This window comes from Aedes albopictus, chromosome 2 (genome assembly GCF_035046485.1).
Source record: "Aedes albopictus strain Foshan chromosome 2, AalbF5, whole genome shotgun sequence".
In the NCBI taxonomy this organism is placed as follows: Eukaryota; Metazoa; Arthropoda; class Insecta; order Diptera; family Culicidae; genus Aedes; species Aedes albopictus.
The window spans coordinates 445,730,173-445,749,524 of record NC_085137.1 but is presented as its reverse complement, the minus strand read 5'-3'; the positions used below and the strand labels follow the sequence as shown (position 1 = coordinate 445,749,524).

Here is a 19,352-nt window from a genome sequence, read left to right as displayed (position 1 = left end):
AAAGCCCAAAATCGCATATTTTGCCCTATAAATTGAGGTATAGCTCAAAATTGTGACGTGTTAGAGCAAATCTGAGCCCGGATTCGGATTCAGCGGACCAAAATCCTTCGGAGACACATAAGTTTGCTCTTGAGACAAAAAAATGTTGCGCTGTGTTATGTAATAATATGTACGTTGAGTTGATTGGTATACCGAAGACTTTGCACTTAAGTCGCTAATCTCAGGGAAATTCATGGGATTTTCAGGGGCGTTGGGGGGTGTGTTTTTAGGTGTCATTCAAAAGGAATCAGAGGGTTTCCAGAGGGTTTCTGGAGTGTTTCAGGTAGATTTGAAGGGATCTCAGGAGGTCTCATGTGTATCCTAGGAGGTCTCAGGGGCGTGTCAGGGGATCCAAGGGGGGCTCAGGGGCAATTCAGTAAGTCTCAGCGACGTCATAGGAGGCTCCAGGGAATTTCGGGGTTTCTAGCGAATCGGATTAGTCATTAATGTGTCGAAGACAAAGTACATGATGGCAAAGGGATCCAGGGAGGAATCACCGCGCCCGCCGCCCCAAATTTATATCGACGGTGATGAAATCGAGGCGGTTGAAGAATTCGTGTACTTGGTGACCGCCGACAACGACACCAGCAGAGAAATTCAGAGGCGCATTGTGGCAGGAAATCGCGCTTACTTTGGACTCCGCAGAACTCTACGATCGAATAAAGTTCGCCGTAACACGAAGTTAACCATCTACAAAACGCTGATTAGACCGGTCGTCCTCTATGGGCACGAAACATGGACCCTACGTGCAGAGGACCAACGCGCCCTTGGAGTTTTCGAACGGAAGGTGTTGCGTACCATCTACGGCGGAGTGCAGATGGAAGACGGGACTTGGAGAAGGCGAATGAACCACGAGCTGCATCAGCTGCTAAGAGAACCAACCATCGTCCATACCGCGAAAATCGAGAGGCTACGGTGGGCGGGTCACGTCATCAGGATGTCGGATAGCAACCCGACTAAAATGGTTCTCGATAGTCATCCGACCGGTACAAGAAGACGAAGAGCGCAGCGAGCTAGATGGGTCGACCAAGTGGAGGACGATCTGCGGACCCTACGCAGAGTGCGGCAAGGTTGCAACCATTCATTTGCAAAGATTTACATTCATTTGCTATTACCTCAGTTCAGAAGCATGCTATCGAAAAACAATGTATGGATGAATTCAACCTTGTAGTTTTATCTGAAAGTTTGCCGAATAACATTTGGGTCGTACACGCATTTCAAAGTCGTGAGCGAGCTGAGAAGGCAACTTTCCACAGCGTGAATGCAATTTACATTCACCGCGTGGAGAGTTGCCTTCACAGCTCGCTCACGACTTTGGTATGCGTTTGCGACCCCAATGTTATTCGGCAAACTTTCAGATAAAACTACAAGGTTAAATTCATCCATACATTGTTTTTCGATAGCATGCTTCTGAACTGAGATAATAGCAAATGAATGTAAATCTTTGCAAATGAATGGTCGCAACCTTGGAGTGCGGAACTGGAGACAAACAGCCATGGACCGAGTGGAATGGAAGAGGCTACTATGTACAGCAGAGGCCACCCCGGCCTTAGCCTGATCGGTAAGGTAAGTAAGCGACTTCAGTACATTTCAGGAAAGTTTCAGGGGCGTTTCAGGTTGTCTGGGCGACTTTCCGGGGCTTCAGGTAATCTCAGGTGGATTCAGGAGTTTCAGGGACTTGCAGAAAGATTTAGGATGGGGTTTCAGAAGTGTTTTAGCGGTTTAGGGGGTTTCAGGTACGAATTCCCTGTTACTGTGCCTTGTTTTAATTAAATCACCTTTTCAATTTCGCACCCCCAGTCCATGGTCTAGAAAAAGGAGTACCAAGGAAATCTCATGGAAAACCCGGACAAGAGCCCCAAACGTCGGACATATAATAAACCTCGTTTTATTATATTTAAAGACTGCGTAGCCGTTTTAATCGTTTATTTTTTTTTAAGAAATCCCTTAAGGGACACCTAAATTGATTCCTGTAAAATTCACTGAGAAAAAACTTAGGTCGATCACAGCAAGAAGTCTCGGAAATAACTACGAGGAATAACCTGGAAAAACAAGAGAAATATCAATAATAACTCCTGTACAAATTCCAAAAGCAAGAAAGTTCTAGGATAAGCTCTGACACACTATAACAGACATCCCGAGAATTTTCTATGATAAATTGTGGGAGAAACTTCTAATGATATCTCAAGGGGAACTTCAAGAGAAATCCCGCAAAAAATGTAAGAAATATCCCAGGAGAAATTCTAGACAAAAGTTCACGATAATTGTTTGAAGAGGAAATGCAGGAGAAACTCTGGGATTAATCCCGTTAGGGATCCTGGAAACGATTTCACAAAAAACCTTTTGAAGAAATTCCGGGATGAACTGCTGCAAAAACACCCTGAAAATCTTCTGAAAAATTTTCGAAGAAATTTTAGTGGACATCCTTGGAGTAACTGCTGTGGATATTCTGGAAGAAATCGATCGGAAATCTCTGGAATAACTTGTGAGATAATCTCGGCTGGAACACCAGAAAGAATTGCAGAAAATAATTCAAGAAAGATCTCGAAAGAAACTGTATAAGATTAACCCCGCGACAACATCTGAGATATGTTCATGGAGAAACTCCTGTAGAAATCCTGGGAAAATCCCATGAACATTTGTTGGAGAAAACGCTGGAGGAACTCTGAAAGAAATTTCGCGAGCGAATATACCTATACAAGAAATCCTAGAATGGAATCGTGCAAGATCTCTGCGCGATATCAGTGGGCATTCAGGAATCCTAGGTGGTTCGCAAATGGAATGTGGAAAGAATTTGCTGAAATGTTTAGAAAATGCCGGTAGGTATCTGGCAGAACTTTCGAGAGGACTTTAATGTGGAACTAAGAAAAACGTCTCGAAAGGAAGAAACATTTAAAGAAATTTTGGAAGGTATTTTAAATGATATCTTTTTAGAGTTCCAAAACGAATCCCCTTTTTGGATAAATCCTTGTGAGAACGGCTCACTCAAAGTGCAAATTTTCGGTAATACCAGTCCGTGTGGTCAATTATGAATTTCAAATAACTCAACGTACATATGTACAGATGGATAAATTATTGGTTAAATTGGGAAAAAATCCACAGCTCAGGTGAGATTTGAACTCACGACCCTTATTCGCTAGACAAGTGCTTTACCAACTAAGCTACCGAGCCAATTAATAACCCGGCAACTTAGTTGTCATAAGGTTCAATTCTAATCTCATCGATCTGTATCATCTTCCCCTAAACCGCAAATATAACCATCTCTGTTGTACATATGTACGAAGAGCGAAAGCGATTTGTTTATTGTTTGAAACTGTTTGCCTATCGTACAGGCACCGCTTCCCCAACGACCTGAGCTCTGGATTTTTTCCCAATTTAACCAATAATTTATCCATCTGTACATATGTACGTTGAGTTATTTGAAATTCATAATTGACCACACGGACTGGTATTACCGAAAATTTGCACTTTGAGTGAGTCGTTTTCGAGCATCTACCTCTACGCCCAAGTAACATTTATAGTTTTATGAAACACTACAGGATCATCATAAACCTACTTCAATAAAACTCTAGCCAAAGCAACATTATCCGCATTGCTTCTACCATAACCTCAGGAAGATTATAATCTTGCTAGCTGGCCCATCCTGGTGAAGGTTTTGAAGTGTATTCAACAAAAGTATTCCAGCATTTGTAGTAACCATTTCTAGAGTACTCTACCTAGGTAAATGCTATCCCCACTAATAATGACTTTCATCGTAACTATTCTGAATTTATAAATCTTATTTAGTCTTATTAAATTTATCATGACAGAAAAAAAACAAATCTGCCAGAGAAATAATGGAAATAATACGTTCCAAATTTGCAAATTTCGCACAGTGAATATTTATCGTATAGTGCCACCAAACCAATTGCCCAATGAAATTTTATGTGGAATATGCGAGTATTGATGTGAAAAAATAAGCGCCCTCTTCGAAATCGTTAATATAACATATTAATACACCCATTCATAACATGCATGAAAATCATCACTAAACAAGAAAAATCCAACAATCCAATATGTCGGCGGCGAAAATGTCTTTTTTTCAATCATCGCCAGTTTGCCTTCATAAAAGCATCCTTTAACGCATAATGTTTTGTGATTGCATTTGTAATGATAACCTGTAAGCTAAATGGTTACGTTAAAAGCTAATCTAAAACCGTTTAGTTATTTTTTTACTTATATGAAAACTAAACAGCAACCTGTTCAAAATTTGACAGCTGAATTTTGATGTTTACATTTGAACCTACCAATTCAGTGAAAGTACCTTATTTTGTGTATTTGTTCATCGAAGTGAATACAAGAGCTGCATAAATTATGTACGATGGCTCTTTTCCCATCGGCCGCCATATAAAATTATCGAGAAGCGAGTGGTAGCTGAATCCAGAGACGAGCGTTATTCATAGTACGAATTCATCCTCCAAGTTAACTAGAGATGCCGGCAATGGACCTCGTTCATGTATGGCACTGGTGAGTGCCTCGTGAAATGCCCATTTGTGATTCCGTCCCTGGTTCTGTTTTACTTTCACGGCCTGGAGAATGCCGAGATCAATTTCCATCCGAAGCTAGCTTTAGTAGGGAACATAGATTCTTGCTGGCTAGTGTAAGATTACGGGATGTGATTTATGGGCCAAAAACAAAGATGGCACTCGGTCAGCAGGCAGCCACTGATCAGCTAGCTTGAATGCCGTTTGATCTTAGATAAAACCGTTCGGCTTACTCGTGTCTTTTTTAATAACCAAGTACATTTATAGAACAATTTATCACAACATTCATAAGTCTATGTATGTGGTTTTGAATGAACGGTTCTCTAGAGGAACAGAATGCTATGATAAAATTATTTTTTGCAACTTCTCATCGTAATAGGCCATTTTACTTCACGCAAATCTGACAGGAAAAGGCCTACTTTCCCACACCAAATTAACAGTGCTGTAATGGTTCATTACAGCACTGATTTGCGTTGCGTAATAAACTATTACAGCACTGTTTTCAGTTTTGATCAACTTATTGATGCTTTATGGACGCAGGTTTGAAAAATTATGACAACTGCACAGCATAACCTGCTATGATCAGACTTCCTTAATCATGGCTATGAACATCAATGTGCAGTTTGATGAAAAAGTTTAGTTAAAAACTATCCTCAAGTGGTAATTTATGAAGGTGCAAAAAACGTTGTACGCAACTCGGTGCAGAACTCGATTTTTACAGCACTCGTCGTAATTATCCAACTCGGCAAGCCTCGTTGGATAAATGTACGACTCGTGCTGTAAAAATCTTCATTCTGCACCTTGTTGCGTAAACTACTATTAAATACCATGTCATATTTGATTTTAAATGTTGGCTACAGAAGGTTATGAAAATAATTAGAAGTAAGATTTTGAACTGTGGTTATTTTGCAGCTTCAAATGCTTCCTATTGGCAATACGGCATGTTTGCTGCTATAATAAAACCTTTATAAATTGATACGAAAGCTGAAAAGTTGTCAATTTGTTACTTGGGCGTAGTTATCCGTCGTATCAAACAGAATGCGAACGACGCGTTTGATCGCCTTCCAGGTAGCACTGTTCTTCCTCTACAAGTGGTTGGGGAAGCGTTGCCTGTACGATAGGCAAACAGTTTCAAACAATAAACAAATCGCTTTCTCTCTTCGTACATATGTACAACAGAGATGGTTATATTTGCGGTTTAGGGGAAGATGATACAGATCGATGAGATTAGAATTGAACCTTATGACAACCAAGTTGCCGGGTCATTAATTGGCTCGGTAGCTTAGTTGGTAAAGCACTTGTCTAGCGAATAAGGGTCGTGAGTTCAAATCTCACCTGAGCTGTGGATTTTTTCCCAATTTAACCAATAATTTATCCATCCAGGCATTGAAAAAGCTCAGCTCACGAGCAAAACTCAGCCAATTTCATGCTAACTTGATGCTCAACAGGACGATTGGCTATGAATGTCCAGGCCCATTGAGCTTGGACGCTCATCAGTATAGTGAGCTGCGAGCACCGCTGCTCACTGTACCAAAACTTGCTGAGCCTAAACTTTGTTTGGAAAAACGTCACATTTACGATGGCATTTTTGTGAACGGAACTTTAACAACACAGATAAGTAGCTGTTTGATTTAGATATGTTTCTCTTTGCCTGAAATCGGCATCCGTGAAAAAAGGCTGTCTATGTATTTCATAAGGTTATTTTTACGATTTTTCGACTCTCCCTGCATCCTTGTAAGATTTTTTTGTATGGCTCCCCATAACACTTAGGGTCGATTTCTTCACCTCGGCTTAACCGGTAAGCCAGGCTTACCCATATAGTTAAACCAGGTTTAACGCTTAAGCCAGGGTGAAGAAATCGGCCCTTAAAGCTTTATCTTCCTTCATGAACCTTTACGCAATTAATGGACGGGCCCAAGACACTTGCGAAAGAAGAATCAAGTGACTAAAATCTCTACAGTGCCCAAATTGCCAAGTATAATCCTAAAGCGAACTACATCGCCCAAGGCCAATAGATAAGCAGTTTCAATAGTTATCCCCAGAAATCCAATGGCCTTTGGTCGGAAGGTATAATTGGAAGATTGGTCCCGTAAGCCACATACTTTCAAACTACCAATAACAAAAATCACAGTTTTTGTATTCATTGTTCCGTGCAGCCCCTCTGAATTACCCCTAGTAGCATGGGAAGTTCCATTAGGAACACTGTGATTATGTCAAGGGTCCCATGCTGCTGAGCTAGTTAGGTATCCGGAAGTCGCGATTCAGCCGTTCAGCCACTGGACCTTTTGAGCAGTTTGTAAGCGCCAGTTGGTCTCAACTCTTACAGACAGAAATGAATGTTCCGGTGCATGAAAATATTTTTGGTTTGCTATAGTCCACTGCACGTATTTATTCTGGCCTGCTTACTCTCACGCGAAATTTGACGTTTGAGCGGTGTCGGCACCGCTCAAACGTCAAATTTCGCGTGAGAGTAAGCAGGCCAGCATAAATTCGTGCATTGGACCATGATTTGCGGCTGGTACATAATAAACCAAGTAGAAAACTGTCGTCAAGCAAACTCCAGCTCATTGTTTATTCCAGAAGTGAGCCATCGTGATCGCTGGCTATCAACGAGTTGAGCATAACAGTTCGCTCACAGAACCGGGACACTGTGATCGTGTTAAGCTCATGCTCGTTGAGCTCGCTCACAAGCCCAATGCCTGATCTGTACATATGTACGTTAAGTTATTTGAAATTCAACCTTGTGAGAAATTTATCTCCCAAATTAATCTACATCCACCTAAAATTTACAGCCTCTTCCGCGGAATCGTGGATTTAAATAAATCTATTACAGATCCTGTTTACAGATTTTGAAATTTTTCGGAGGAGCAAATGATAGAGTTGGTGGTCTGCTTCACTGGAGTTGTCAACAGATTTGCTCGAATACTCACAGGAATTTCACATTCCATCTTAACCCAGTCTTCCCTTATAGCGAGTGCGCACTATCATCATTATTCGCCTATTACCGTCGTTTTCCCCTCCAGTGACCGGGCCACCATACCATGGACGGGTGAAGAACTAGCCGTGGAACATCGCTCAGAGACCAAAAGTCGCGGTGCAAAAATTATGCAAAAATGAAACAGAAATTGCACATGTAACTTATGTACTTCTCCTCCCGGCCGAGGTCGCGCAAGTAGCAATAGACAGTGCTGAAAAATTCATTTCGACATATCTAAATTCAATCACCTACAGCTCATTTTAGAAGCTGAACATGAGAATATAGTATATGAAAAACTTGTGCGGCTAGATCAGTTCTGCAAGAAAGTCACGGAAAAACCGTTATTTTTTGAATATCTAAGGTAAATGTCACGGACTATTTATAAAAAATGCCAAATGATATTCACCGTGAATATCATTTGCATTTTTCGAAGGTAGTCCGTGACATTTACCTTAAATATTCGAAAAATAACGGTTTTTCCGTGACTTTCTTGCAGAACTGATCTAGCCGCACAAGTTTTTCATATACCATATTCTCAGGTCCAGCTTCTAAAATGAGCTGTAGGTGATTGAATTTAGATATGACGAAATGAATTTTTCAACACTGGCAATAGTAGCTGGAAGCGCATCGCCGCGCCGCCGCGCCATGCGCCCGTTCGGCAGATGAAAGTGAGAAATTGCTCCGCGGGCGGCTGGTTTGCCGAACTTTGAACGGCGGAGACGATCGACGAGTTGCGGAACGCTGCTGTACCTAGTCTGAGACGCTACTGCAGTGGAGTACTTGCATGCCTACCGAGCAAAGACGTTGCTGTCGATATGCTACGACATGCGAGAAATTCTTTTCGCCTCGTGCGGTGATGCTTGATGCGAGCCTTATTGCGTACACGACCAGCTAACTACTTACTACGTCTACCAGTGCGCAATTTATGACCCCGCTTCGGTTCATGAGTGCAGCAAGTACAGCTGTGCTTCTATGCATGTTAGGTAGCGAGATGCAGCAAGACGGCTGCAGGCGTCGTTGTCGCTACAGAGAGTCATGTACTTGTTCTTAGCACGAACAATATTTACAAATTGAATAATTTTCCAATAAAATAGCTAAAGAAGCTGCGACACGACGGATTGCATTAGACACAACGTAATAATATAACTTTGATCCAGTTTCGGAATCGTGTGACTATATTCGAGCATTGCACCTTGAAGGATTAACATTTCAAATGTCCTCGTCCTTCTGATTTGTTTACCAGTAATGTTTAGCTTTTCTGATCTATAATGGGTTAGGTCGATTTCAACGGTGGTCCATTTTTTGGCCCAAATTTAAAACAGTTCAAAATATCTGAAACGTCAAGAATACACCAAACGACGCTCAGCTCCATCGGCGTTTGTTTCACATTCCAAATCACGCAAACGTAGTCAATGATATTTTAAAAGAGGAGGAATTTGTGCTCTAAATAAATTGGATTCACGAACATATCGGAGTTCCAGAAGATAACTCATGTTCATGGAAACAGTCTAAGGATTCTAGAGAAAACTATCAGTGAAGAGACGTCTACTCTGGTTGATGGTTGAGAAATGAATGAATTTATTATACACTGTTTTTCGTTACATACTGACAGGACTGAGATCAATGATTGCTACGATCCTACATCTCTCTCCTTTTCTAATAGTTTGTAAATATATTCAGAATTTTAAAGTATATGTATGTTTTACCTCTATTGCAGTTATCTAATACTTAGTTATATAAGTTATACAAATTGTAATCGTTAAGGTATTTTGGAATTCGTTTTGGTCTGCGTTGTTCTTGAACTATCGAATCTGCTTGACGTTTCCAGCCAGTTGTAGTTGCCTCGGGGTGGCCCACTGAATGAACAGGCTCACTTCGGTTTTCATGCCGGTTGTCCTGGGTACTTTGTGTGATTATTAGTTCCTCTTCGTTTGCAGTACCTGGAATAATAAGACCTTTATAATTTGTCCAAAATGTATATGAAAAGCCAAGGTCCATGATACATTGAGTTGAGAAGGTTTTTTTTTAATACCTGAGTCTTCATCTTGAATATTGATCGGATTTTCATTACTTATTCGTTTTGTATGGTTAACATGACGATCAGAAACAACACCCGTTTCTACATTCTTCAGATGAAGGCGTGTGCCGTTACGTTTAATGACAATGTGCAATTGTGGGCTGAATGTTGTCGACAACTTGTTTTTCTTGATGAAATTCTTAACTACAACTTTGTCTCCGACGTCAATGTTAGATGATCTTGCTTTACGTTTAGTATCTGTATATACTTTTCCTTTTTCTTTCGAGTTTTTGTCGTTTTGCCTTGCTTGATCCAAATCTACAGTACGTGATGTCTTTGGTAGTTTATCTCGTATATTCCAGCCGAACATAAGTTCCGATGGTGAATAGTTTGTTACGCTGTGTGGTGTTGCACGATAAGAATGTAGAAAATCCTGTAGGTCATTCTTCCAGTCACGGCCCATGGAGACACTAATTTTGATCGTCTTCAGAAGTGTGCGATTTTGTCTTTCTACCAAGCCGTTTTGGAATGCAGCATACGGAACTGTATGGTTGATAGTAATACCGCTGGATTTGCAGAAATTAGTGAATTCTTCTGAAGAGAAAGGTTGTCCATTATCGCATACGATTTCTTCAGGGAACCCAAATCGAGCAAAAATTTCTTTTAGCTTGGTAATTGTTAGTTTGGCCGTCATGGAAGTTAGAATAACTATTTCAATATATCTTGAAAAATAGTCAGTTACAACTAACAAATGATATCCCCCTGGAACCTCCGTGAAATCAATTGCAATTTTCATCCATGGCCTGTTTGGCAAATCTGTTCTTGAAATTGGAAGCGTGTTTGGTACTGACACTAATACACAACCGGTACAATTTCCCACATATTGCTCTATCATTTGGTCCATGCGACTCCACCATACTTTAGTCCTTAGTCGGCGTTTCATAGACGATATTCCCAAATGTGGTTCGTGGGCTAAAAGTAGCACTCGCTGTTGTAGACTTCTCGGAATTATTATTTTCTGATCCTTCATCACAAACCCACCACTAGTTGTTATGCTACTTGATAATTGTTTGTACCTTGCTAATGTTTTTGGCCAGCGTTTAGGGGGATAGGGTAGCCACTGAACGAGTTCCTGCAGTTCCATATCGTTTTTCGTTGCTGTAGTAATTTCTTCCGTGGACAATGCTATTGGGCATGCATCGATTGCCATCAGTTTGACAATTCTCTCTGATTCCTCGTCAAAACTTGGTCCAGAATCTGGGATAGATTGGCAAAGTCGTGATAATGGATCTGCAATGTTCCCCTTTCCAGGACGATACATATTCTTAAAATCATAAGCCATAAGCCGTAACTTCCAACGTTCAATGCGTGGAGATGGCTTCAATCGGTCCCCGAATATTACGACTAGTGGTTTGTGGTCCGTAATCAGCCAAAATGATTTTCCGTATAAGTAGTAATAAAACTTTTCACATGCCCACACTAAGGCTAATGCCTCACGTTCGGTTTGCGCATATTTTTGCTCAGTAACCGTAAGAGTCTTGGAAGCATAGCATATGACTCGATATTGGCCGGAGTGGTTCTTCTGAACAAGAACAGCTCCTAAACCCACTGGACTTCCATCCGCAATGACATATGTATCATCTCCGGGGTCATAAAATCCGAGTGTTTCTTCCTTCAGCAGAATGGTTTTGATTTGTTCGAAAGCTAGTTGATGAATGGGATCCCAGTGAAATGCAGTTCCCTTACGAGTTAGTAAGTTTAAGGGATAAGTTACGGTGGCCATATCAGGGACATAGCGATGAACGAAATTCACTAGTCCAAGGAAGCTTCTAACTTCTTCTGTCGACTTAGGAGGCTGTAGATTTCTTATTGCGTCTAGTTTTTCCCGAGCGACTGAGATTCCTTTCCCTGAGATGTGATACCCCAAGAAATCCAGGCTGGTAACGTTGGTTTCCACTTTGTCCGGGTTAATAAGAATGTTGTATTTTTGAAGCTGTTCATGTACTAGTTTTGTTCTGGACAATAATTCTGCCTCAGTTTTGGCCGGGATGAGAATATCATCGATGAAGATTATTAGCCATGGCAAGTTTGCAAAAATTGTTTCCATTGCTTTTTGGAACAGTTCGGGAGCAGCTGAGAGACCAAACATTAATCTTTTGTATCTCATCAATCCGAGTGGAGAAATGAAGGTAGTGATATATCGACACTGCTCGCTAAGAATGATCTGGTGAAATGCTTGTCGAATATCGATTTTGGTAAAAACCTTGTTCCCTCCAATCTTTTTAGTTATTTGTTCGAGGGTTGGCAGAGGATGTACTTCTCGCACAACAGCCTTATTAGCTTCACGGAGGTCAACAATGATACGAACTTCCGTTTGACTCTTCCGCTTCACTAGCATTGGCGAGACCCATTCCGAAGCCTCATTGACACGTTCAATGATGTCTTGGCTTTCAAGTTCTTTCAATTTCGCAAGTGTTAGTTGTTCTAACGGGTAGGGAATCCTGCGCAACCCTTGGCGAACAGGTGGAACAGATTTGTCGATTTTTATGTTAGCGACAATTCCTGTTTTGGAAATGATTAATTTTCAAAATTTGTTCTTTGTAGGTGTGAAATTTTGTTTTAATGAAATTAGTGCTTACCATTCATACTTGGAAACGGTTGATTTTCAACATCAGTTCCTAATTCAGAAATTTAATTTCTTTTAATATTTATATACATATATATACTATTTTTTTTATTCAGTATGTTTGATAGGAAAAAAATAAAATCATTGCTTACCTACAACATTCGGAAACGTACGGTTTTCCATGGCCTGTAGAAACTTGATGATGCCCAGTTTAACAGCGGTATTACCGGACAGTAGCGAACACTTGCCTTTGGCGATCACGTACAACGTTGTATCAGCCTGCCTGTTTCCACAAACAAGCTCTGTCTCGACCTCGCCAAGAACTTCGAGTGGAGTGCTGGAACCGTATGCGTTGAACGTCTTCTGGCTTCCCTTCCGTACTGAGTATGCTTCAAATCCTGCTTGTTTCAGCGTAATCCAGTCGTTTTCACATAATACATCTTCATCAGCTCCGGTATCGACTACGAACTTCACGGCGTGACCTCCTACTTGCACACTAACGAATCGCTTACCAGAACCAAGATGGAACAGGTCGAAGATTTCATCCGGTGATGTTTCTGCTGGCCTCTCTCTGGTGCTGTCTATCTCGCGAACAAATCGTCTAGTTCTAGGCTGTCTGGATTCGTCCGGCGGCGAGATTCGTGACGATGATGAAGGCTTGTTGAACTTCCTACGTTTTGTTAGACAGGAACGGCCGAAGTGTCCAACTTGACCGCACATTTTGCATTTCTGTGACCTTGCTGGACAAGCAGGATCGTTGGGACTATGTCTTCCTTCACACCGAGTGCACCGTGACCTTTGTTGTACGTAGTTTCTAGAGCTGATCTTCAGTACGTTATCATCTTCTGTTGCTGACTTGAAGTTGTTCATCAAATTCGGAGTCGATTTTGCTGGTCCCTGGTGCTTCCAGTCGCTGAGTTGAAATTTGACTGATTCGTTGGTACGTCCAATACTTACTACTTCAATTAGCGTGAGATCCTTCTCCAAACATTTCCGCTTCAGTTTCGCATCTTCCGTTGTAGTAACGATTTGGTCCACAATCATGTTTTCGGTTTGGTCACCGAAATCACAGTAGGCTGCCTGTTGCTTCAACCGTATGACAAATGTGTCCAGCTTCTCCGTTTCCATCGGTGTCATTTGCCGAAATTTCTGCCGCTCATATGTTTTTGAAACATCTCTTGGTTGGAATTTTCTCCGTTGCTTGAGATCCGCTTGAACAGTGTTATCCTCGTCGCCAGTGAAGAGACGTCTACTCTGGTTGATGGTGTATGATGATGTTCACGAGGCGCAAGAAAATGCTAGTGATTCCGGAAGAAAAATCAGAAGATATATGTTTGAAAAATCTGTTTGAAATTTTCCAAGGAGCTCTTCGAAAGATTCCTCCTGGAGTTTCGTGACGAAATTTCCCAAGAATTCCACTAGAAGTTCCATTTTGAAATCCTCCAGGAATTCCACCAAATATTCTTCAGTGGGAACCCATCCAGAAGATGCATGCCACTTATGATTTCCAACGGAAATCTCTCTAGGGAACTTGACTAGAAACTTTTCCAGGATTTCCATAGTGAATTTCCACAGAAGTTCTCCGGGAATTCCTCCGGGAGATCCTCCGGAATTTTTCTAGAAGTTTTTCGGAAATTTCTACAGGGATTCCTGCGGGAATTGTTCGAGGAGCTCCTTAAGGAACTCTTTCAAGAGCTTTTGCTCGAGAAATTCCTCCCTAAATTGGCTCCAGGAGTTTCTTCGGGAATTGCCTCAGGTCTTTATCTGGAAATTACTCTAAGTGTTCCTCCGGGAATTGATCCAAGAGTTCATCTGGAAATTGCTCAAAGAGTTCCTTCGGAAGTTGCTCTAGGAGGTCCTCCGATAATTGCTCCAGGAGTTCTTCCGGGGCTTGGTGGTCTAGTGGCTACCGCTTCTGATTCGTATGCAGAAGGTCCTGGGTTCAATTCCTGGCCCGTCCCTTTCCTCTGACTTCGTATCTTTCTATATACTTTCCCCTCTTTACATATACAACTCGTGTATATTTACATGTTCATAGCCGTCGCTAGAACAGAAACGGATTGGCAAAGCCGTTTCCCGTCCTTCCCGCTTTCCTAGCACAGTGTCAATCTATCATATAACGCCTACGAGTTATGCAATCAAGCGCATTATCTTAAGTAATAAAAGTAATAAAAACACTTCAATCCTAACGCCTAGCATTCATGCACTAATGTGTGAACCAATTGCCAACCGTATCCCACCAACACTCCGTCATCCGCATGAATTTGTGCAGACGCAGAGGTATATTCGGTCTGCTATAGACACAAAGGATTGCAATCATCACTTCCTTCCCCTTCCTCACATTGACTTGCAACCTGACGTGGCAGGCGCCATTGTCGCCAAAAATTGAAGAACGCTAACACTCACACACTGAAGATGCCTGCTTCGTTCTATTCTATTCTTTATGGCTCTACGTCCCAACTGGGACTTGACCTGCCTCGCTTCAACTTAGTGTTCTTTGAGCACTTCCACAGTTATTAATTGAAGGGCTTTCTTTGCCTGCCATTGCATGAAATGGTATATTGTGAGGCAGGTACAATAATACACTATGCCCAGGGAGTCGAGAAAATGTTTCCGACCGGAACGGGAATCGAACCCGCCGTCTCCAGATTGGCGATCCACAGCCTTAACCACTAGACTAACTGGATGCCTGCTTCGTCCCCAGCAGATATCTCATTGGTTCCTTGTGTAAGTGTAGCTGGTCTGGCGATACTGGAGTAGCATCCACGGGCGGTCAATCAAGCTCAAGCTCAAGTTTGCTTCAGGAATTGCTCTAGGAGTTCATCCAGGGACTTCTTCCGGGAATTGTTCCAGAAGTTCCTTCGAAAATTTATGCAGGAGTTGCTTCGGAAATTGCTCCAAGAGTTCTTCTGGGAACTGCTCCAGGAGTTTCTCCGGGAAATGCTCCAAGAGGTGCTTCAGAAATTGCTCCCGGAGTTCTTCCGGAAATTGCTTCTGGACTTCCTTCGGGAATTGCCCCAAGAGTTCCTTCGGGAATTGTTCCAGGAGTTCCTTCAATAATCGTTCCAGGAGTTCCTACGGGAATTACTTCAGGAGTTCGTTCAGAAATTGCTCAAGGAATTTATTCGGGAATTGCTCCAGGAGTGCCTCCGGAGTTTGCTCAAAGAATTCCCCCGGAAATTGCTTCAGCAGTCTGTCAGGAATTGCTCCAGGAGTTTCACCGAAAATTGCTGCAGTTCCTCCGGATTTTTCTCCAGGAGTTGCTCAGGGAATTGATTCAGGAGATCATCCAGAAATAACTCTAGAAATTCTTCAGGAATTACTCCAAGAGATCCTCCGTAATTTCTTCTAGGTGTTCCTACGGGATTTCCTGCAGGACTTCCTCCGGAAATTCCTTCAGGATTTACTCCAAGAGTGCCTCCGGAATTTCCTCGAGAATTTTCTCCAGGAGTTCCTCCAGAAATTTATCCAGGAGTTCCTACATGTTTACTGGGAATCCCTATAGTAGTTGCAACGTGAATTCCTTCAGGAGTTGCTTCAGGATTTTTTTTTACTTCGGGAATTGCTCCGGGAGTTACTCTGAGAATTGCTCCAAGAATTACTCTAGGAGCTCCTCCAGAAATTTAGCCAGGATTCACTCCGAGAATTTTGCAGCATTTCTTTCTGAGAATTCCTATAGTTATTGCAACACGAAATCTCCCAGGAGTTTATCCGTGAATTCCTTCAAGAGTTACTTCGAGATTTTCTCCAGGAGTTATTCCGAGAAATGTTCGAGGATCGCAGTAGGCTTCGCCGTGGTCGGTTGTGTTTTGTTTTGCTCATCAAGTTTTTTTTCCGAGCTCCTGTACTTTGGTTTCACGTAGTGGATAGTGATTTGACGGGTGCTATGCCACACGGGTTGTTCACAAAACAGAAACGAAATTCCGTCGGGTGTTTGTTCCAAAACCAATTGTTGCAACGTTCGGTACCGTGTACCCTTCCTGTGTGTGAGAAACCGCTCGACCTTCATGTATAATGGTGTCGCGTTAAAAATTGAAGAAAAAAAAATAAACACGATGCGTTGTCGAAACGTTCTAGCTGGGTAGTGAAAATTTAAAGAACAGTGAATGTTTTTGGGTGTTACAACAGCCAGGTAGTCCCACGGATAGTCCACATGTCACAAAGGCTATTCTACAGTTTTTGATTTTCGTGATGAGGAGAGGTAATAACGTGGAAAGTGTTTTCCCAGTTTGTGTTCGTGTTCTTGAGTTCCGGCTCTCTTCGACAATAATCTATACATGTGCCACGATGTGCAGCTGGAATAATTTAAATCAGGGCAGTTTGTGGTAATGCGGAAATTTGTCGGTAATATTTTGGAATTCGTATCCGTGGAATGACCGGTTCCGATCATGAAAGTTGGTGTAGTTAGTGGCACTATCACGTTGAATTATTGCCGAGTGTGCTTCGCAAGCACTGCTTGCCTGTAAATGTCAAAATTTAAAATCAAATAAGTGCCTACTGTGACGCGGAGAAGAAAATGGCATCTTGTAAAGTGGAATGTGCGTGTGGGATGTGTTAGAAATTTAGCATTTTATAATGAAACGAAATCAAAAGCCCAAAAAAAAACGAGGTGCAGGAAGTTGGTGCTGCTTTGAGGATGATATTTCGTGAATATTGGGATTGCAGTTTCCTGACAAATTGGTATGATCGTTTCAAGCTAGAGAACCATATTTTGTTTCGTTTCAGAGAGCGAGTAAAGGCGCTTAAGCCTAGGCACAAGGGCCAGGACACAGAGCAAATACCTTTGTTCCATCCCAGGATTCCAAGGACCAAGGGGCGACATTAACCTTCTTAGCTACGTCGCCTCCATCGACTTTTCACTTTATGCTATATAAAACTGAGCGGTTGGTACGAGATGTCCCCACTCAATAGTTTCATTACAAAATTAAAAACGCTGCACAGTAGGCCTGACCGCTTTAATGCTTGTAATACATTACCGATGTGCTGCAAACATTAATAATGACAAGAAAAATGACAGAAATAGTCGATTCTATCATTTTCCAGGATTCTTTCAATGAATGGCTGTGTATGTGTAGACTAGACTAGACTAGGAGTTATTCCGAGAAATGTACCAAGAATTCCTCCAGGAGTTTCTTCGAAATTTTTTTCAGGAGTATCTTTAGGAGTTCTATCGCAAATGTCTCACAAAATTTTATAGGTAATGTCTCCAGTATATGGCAATTTTATAAAAGTATCACTGGGAATATCTCTACGAGTTTTACTAGGAAGTGCTTCAGGAGTTTCACCGGAAATTCTTCCTGGAGTTCCATCGGAATTTCTCTAGAAGTTCCATAGGAAATTCCTCTTGGAGGTCCGTTTGCTATTCCCGTAGGAGTAACACTGGGAAATCCATCAGAAGTTCCACTAGGAATGTGTTGAGTAGTTCCACAAGGAATTCTTTTCCTCGACGAGTAGCTCCGAAAGTGTTCATAGAGAAGTTCCTCTGAAAGAATTTACCAGGTTGCAGTTTTCCTCCGGAAGTGTTCTTCTGAGCTTCCTCCTTAATATTACAGGAGTAATTTTCCATAAATAATCCTTCGAGAATTCTTTCAGAAACGTTCTTCTAGTAGTTCCTCTAGTACGATTCATCGATGCATCAATACTTTCATGGAACAGGTGAGCTCCTCTAGGTTCTAGAAGATGCTTCAGGAATGTTCCTCCACAAGTGTCCCTACAAGAATTTCTTCTGAAATGCTCCTATAGAGATGAGGTAGTGCCGAATAATTAGAGATGAGTTACCGAAAACGTTTCTGAGAAAATTTCAAAAGAAAATACGAAAAGAATTCTCGAAGAAATTGGAGAAAAAATGTCCAAGGAAATCACCGTTGAAATTCTCAGCTCCTCCGAGAATTTCTATAGAAGTTTCTCAGGGGATTCTTCCGGAAGTTCCAATGTGAATTCCTCTAACAATTTCCTCAGAAATTTTGATAGTCCCCTCCGGGAATTCATCTAAGAGCTCCACCAGAAACTTCGCTAGGAATTCTAGGAGTTCCACTGTAAGTTGCTCTAGGAAATCCTCCGGAAGTTTTGGAATTTTCTTTCGTGAATTTGTCTAGCAGCCCCTCCGAAAATTTCTTCTGAAGTGCCAGTTCATCGCGGAATCGAAGGAGTTTCTCCGGGAATTATTCTAGGAATTCCTTCAGGAAATCCTCTAGAAACACCTCCGTGAATTTTGAGATTCCTGCGGGAATTCGTCCAGCAGATCCTTCGGGAACTATTCTGGTAGTGCCTTCGGGAATTCCTCCAGGAGTTCCACGGGGAATTCCTATAGAAGTTTCACTAGGAGCTCCTATGGGAGGTGCACCGGGATGTCAAGTAGGAGTTCCACTGAAAATTTCTCTAGACGTTCTTCCGGAAGTTCCTTCATAAGTTCCCCTATGATTCCCTTCAGGAGTTCCCCTGGGAATCCCTTCAGCAGTTCCCCCGGGGAATCCCTTCATGATTTTGAAACTTCATACATTTTGTAAAGGACGATAAATTTATGAATAACTTTAAACCTCATTTACTCGGTTGGTTTTTGCCACTTACACCACTTAGAAGCACCCCCTCAATTTTCTTAAAAGTTCTAAGTATACATATAAAATACATGTAGGCTTACTCTGAATAATAACATAGATAAATTTATGCTATATTTTTTACTCAGCTCAAATCAAAAGTCGGTGGTAAAAAAACGAGGAATTTATTCACGTTCGCTTACCTACATATCTGCACAAATCATTGACCAGTCCCGTTCAGACTAGCTCGACAAGCAGATACACATCAACAGCCAGTCGGCCGGTAGTCACATGGATCCACATGGCTTGCGGTTTGAAACAGGACCAGCCACCGGTTATCTTCAATTACAAACTGCACATCTCACGCGCTGTTTGTCGCTTCCTGTCTAGAGGCTGGTAATATTAGAAGTTCCACTTTTTCCCCTTGAGAGAACACGTGTCGATATCTCTCACCCAGACGTTTGTCCTACGTTCTAATCACTATTTGTAACGCATCAGGGTGCGTCATGCGCCTTGACATATGGGTTTCGACGACGGTTGAAAATCCCCACCCCACAATCATCACGTTTTATCTGCGGCGAGCGGATGCGAGGGCGGACAGCAGATGGGTGGAAGCGTCATCAAGCGATTCCCAGAG

General features: G+C 41.9%; 1 protein-coding gene across 1 annotated transcript in view; it reads left to right on the top strand.

The window, feature by feature from the left end:
• Positions 1-19,352, top strand: part of LOC109420211 (uncharacterized) — a 282,042-nt gene that overhangs the window by 53,937 nt on the left and 208,753 nt on the right. The gene's annotated exons all lie outside the window — the stretch shown is intronic.